This window comes from Chelonoidis abingdonii, chromosome 1 (assembly GCF_003597395.2).
Source record: "Chelonoidis abingdonii isolate Lonesome George chromosome 1, CheloAbing_2.0, whole genome shotgun sequence".
Classification (NCBI taxonomy): domain Eukaryota; kingdom Metazoa; phylum Chordata; order Testudines; family Testudinidae; genus Chelonoidis; species Chelonoidis abingdonii.
The window spans coordinates 172,573,965-172,578,528 of NC_133769.1; the positions used below are offsets into that span (position 1 = coordinate 172,573,965).

The 4,564-nt window shown below is 42.0% G+C and overlaps 1 long non-coding RNA gene across 1 annotated transcript; it reads left to right on the top strand.

The window, feature by feature from the left end:
• The first annotated feature begins 506 nt into the window (after positions 1–506).
• Positions 507–3,381, top strand: LOC116838892 (uncharacterized). Its single transcript, XR_004377004.2, has 3 exons — positions 507–655; positions 2,647–2,760; positions 3,296–3,381. It is a non-coding gene; the product is annotated as an uncharacterized LOC116838892 (long non-coding RNA).
• The last annotated feature ends 1,183 nt before the right edge of the window (positions 3,382–4,564 follow it).

Here is a 4,564-nt window from a genome sequence, read left to right on the forward strand (position 1 = left end):
ACTTGGAATCATCAAGTTGTGGAAATACCTAGCAAATGCAAATGTGGTCTTCCCACTGCTACTTGCATCACATTACCCTCATCCCTCTCCTTCATCTTCTCTCCCTCTCATCGTTTGTTGTGTCTACTTGTTGTCACGGCTTATTAGATTGTGAGCTTTATTGGGGCAGGACCACGTCTACCTGGGTGTTCATATAGCATCTAGCACAATGGGAATCTGATCATGACTGAGCCTTTGGGTGCCATCTCAAGACAAAGAATAATAGTGGTAACAATGGACTATTCAGACCAGAGCAATCTGACGTGATTTGTTTAGTTATTTGGTTATAAAGGGCTCTCCAGAGCACAAGTGCTCACTGAGGCCAAGAAACTTTGGCATGAAAATCAATTATGTGCTAGGCTTTAAGCAGCAAAATTAGATATGCTCTGTGGAGGCAGCACATAAATTTCATGGAGAATGAATTATGATAATCCTATTGTGTAAAATGTATGTGCTATCTTCATAGGTAACAGAAAGATGGCAAAAACTGCAACAAAGTGAGAGAAGAGCAACAAACACAATGCCAACTACAACTGAAGAAGCTGATTTTGAAGGAGAGGAAGATATGAAGGGTGAAGAGGACAAGCTGGAGGGAAGTTCTTGTAGAAGTCTCAAGGTGAGATAATTAGCAATAATGAAATGAAAGTGAGCAAAAAATTATTTAGGTCAGATATTAGGAAGAATGCCCTAGGCTATGGAGTGGTCGCTCAAGGGAAATTATGGCAGCTTGGTTGTCAGAGACAATTTAAAATGGGACTAGATGGAGCAGTGAAGACTACATTGTGGGAACCAATAATGCACTGTCCGGGTGGGTGGACTAGATGACATAACAGGTCTTTCCCATCTTCCAATTCTATGATGCACTAACATAGGAATTGCCTAAACTTGACTGTTCCTGCCAAATCCTGGCCTCCAAGTCGGCATAGATAAGCATGTGTTATATGATTATTCACATCACCTGCCATATTAATAGAAATCTTTGCTATTGTTACAACTGCAGCCTAACTGGCAACAACTGAAGAGCTATTGCCATTTTGAATGGGTGTTACGCAGTCTCCTAAAGCCGTGGAGACATTCCACATTGTATTGATGGGGAAGTACTCCCTCAGAACAGGAAGCTTCCACAGCTGCTAACCCAGAGTCTTTCAGAGCTGTTGAGGGCCAGCAGCTCTGGCAGGTATTTTGGGTGGTGTAGGACACTATAGAGAGATGTTCCTAAAAACTTCAACAATAACAGTTTTAAAAGCATCTAAATCATGCTTGTGATAGAAAAGGAAAAGCAGGTGGAGGGGAAATAATAATGTATATGGAGATATACCTATCCTCATAGAGCTGGAAGGGACCCTGAAAGGTCATTAAGTCCAGCCCCTGGCTTTCACTAGCAGGACCAAGTACTGATTTTTGCCCTAGATATCTAAGTGTCTTCCTCAAAGACTGAGCTCACAACCCTGGGTTTAGCAGGCTAATGCCACTGAGCTATGTATCTGGGATCACCTGCAGAGGTTGATCTGGGAGTCACATGACAGAGGGATGGGAAGGTTATAAAAGATCAGGAGCTGATCTATGTGAGATCTTCTGCCATTTTCACCAGTTCAAGCCACATGCGTTGTCTGGACTCTGTTCAGAGTCTGAATGCTTAAAGCTCATGAGGAATTCAGTGTTTGGATCCCCTCACAGCAGTCTAGTGAGAGCCCATGAGGGGGAGCACAAGTGGATCTGTGACAAGAGGTCATTAATTTAAAAAAAAAACCAGCAGACACTTTTAAAGAACTGAATTGTTGTTTAAATATGCTTCTGGCTGAGTAAGTTCAGCTTAAGGCAAGGCAATGTAACTGTCCTATTGGTTTGTACTTTTGTGTCAGCTTAAACCTAGGGGAAATAAATAACATAGGCTTTGCTGAACCACATTAGACATGAGTCTAAATCCAGAGTCCTGCCTCCAGGGGTGGTTAACAGCCAAATCTTTAGAGAATAGTGGAAAAACTCCTATAATTAATCCATCCCATAGCTTGATGTGGAAGAGGGGAAAGAATTTCCTTACTAACCCCTCTGTTGATCAGATTACACCATGAAGCATGAAATGTGATTAGCCTTGTCCAATGTTTGAATTAGGGAGTCGTGAGGAAAGATTCAGGGCTGCAGCTTGGATGAGGACAAAGCTGCAGTAGGAGGAATGGACAGATGCACACACACACAAAAATTTTCTTTAGCATGTCTCCATGCATCTAGGCATAAATACAGCTTTCTTTCTCACACACATGCACACACACAAAATTAAATGTTAGTAGTTGAAAACACTAGAGTTCTACTGAGCAGAGATTAATATAGGTCTAGGATGTGAGAAGTCCTTTATAATGGAGGCCAACTGAGTGATGTGCCGGTACCTTTCCTTAACCCAGGAATCAAACAATTCTTGGATGAAAACAATCCTGAAAATAAGTGTTTAACTTACATGCTGTCAGACTCATACAGAGCCAAGCCATTATTGATAAACTCCCTCAGATACTTTAGGTCCAACTTTCAGGCCAGCATTACCTGGTAGCTCAGCTATTTGTGGGCACAAAATTCTAGGTATGAATAACTGTGGGGGCATTTTTGCATTTGCAGGTCTTTTTAACCCTCAAATGAGGTCACTTAAATGTCTAGCTTCCTGAGTGTGCCTACAGCTTACAGTCCAAGGAGACCAATGCCAAGCCCTTTGTCTACTGTTTAATTCAGCAGGTAAGATTTTTTATAGTGAGACTTGATGTCTTTGTACATTTAAAATGTGTCTGCTTTGGCGCAAGCATTTATCAGGCCTGCACGTGCACATTAGGAATTGGTGCATGAAAATAAGTATTATTTGTGTAACAGTAACGCCTAGTGCTATGTTTATACAAGTAAATTGTAAGAGTCCTTGCTCTAATCAGACAAAGGTCAGAAGGAGAGTAACCTATTGGCTAGACTACAATGCTTCTCTATTTTAAACTATTTCTGAATGAAATGGCAACAACTGTGCATGCAACAATAAGTACACGAGTATATGCTGACTCTGGGTTGGCTTGTAAAATCTCTCTATCTTATCAAGAAACAATTCCAGTGGGCAGTTTTGTTGTTGTCCTAACATGGACAATTTACATCTATGCAGTTGTGAAACTCAGACCATTGCTGGCAAGATCTCTAACTCTTTTCTTGGATTCAATATGGCCATTTGAGCGATGTGACCATTGCACAAAGAAACCTCAAACCATGCCAGATTTGATTTGATTTGTTTCAGGTTGATACACGCAAACAAAGCCAGTTGAAGTCTAGTGGATGCCATCAAGCTTTCACTGAAATGCAAAGTGAAACTTACTGTTGCTTCTTTACAGGTACACATTTTTCTAGACTGAATTTAACGGTTGTGCACTACAATTCTTACAGGTGGTGGTATAGTTGCTCTGCTGGATCAAAAGAATCATTGAAAAGTTATGAGCGGTGCCAACAGCTTCAAAAAAATTGGGAGACACAACTCATGGAAACAAACCATCTAATCCATTACCCTGTATGCTTAATAATTCACTCTTTAGATATGGGTAGACACTGCAGCACACAAACCATTGACAAGCCATGTCATACAAATTAAATCCAGCAAGGAGGCCAAACCTTGGAGACTTGTAGTCATGTTACACACAGTCTGTGCTCAAGGAAACTCACATAGGAAGAAATCTAGGATTTAGCCTTCAGTGTGGAACTCCTTTGAGCACAAAATGATTTTTCTGTGCATCACGGTTGATGATAAATGCACCTGTACTCCCCCCTGTATGGTCCAGCAAGGGTTTCTGGGTTTCAGTCTCAGCTGGCTGTCACCTCTCTTAAGTGGAGACATATGTCTCACACTCTTCTGACCGGAGTACTTCCAGGATGCACAGTCATCTGAGGATACTGTAATATCCCAGCAAGCAACTCCGCCTAAGCAGGCCTGCTTACTTTCTCTTTAGCTCTTTGAGCAGGGGGTTGGACTAGATGACCTCCTGAGGTCTCTTCCAACCCTAATCAGGGGCAATCCTTCAAAACTCCACCCAAGAGGCTGCCTTGTGGTTTCAAGCTTCAACTCAGAACAAGTACCCATTCTTATGGAGGCCTCAGTACACCCAGTCCTTCCAACGCTTCCCTAAGGACTGCGGCCCTCCGTGGACCAAGAGTCCTATCCATTTGCTGGAAGGAGAATGAGCCTGTTTCAAACCAGGCTATTTATTAAAAAAATCCTTTTTGTCTGTTGGTCCCTAGAGAATCCCATTTGAACTAGTGTACGCAAAACTTTCCAGAGGGTGGCTTCCAAGGGCTGGTAACCAGGGGAATTACATTAGCATCTCCCTCTTCTTAGAGGAGCTACATACAATTTCACAATAATCCATACACAGTTGCATTTTTAATACAATGGACCCCTGTCATAAACAGATAATAGGAGTTAACAGAACAGAAGTACTTTATATCTCTTTTCACTGTAAAGGGTTAACCAGTTCAGTGAGCCTGACTGTCACCTGACCAGAGGACCAATCAGGGG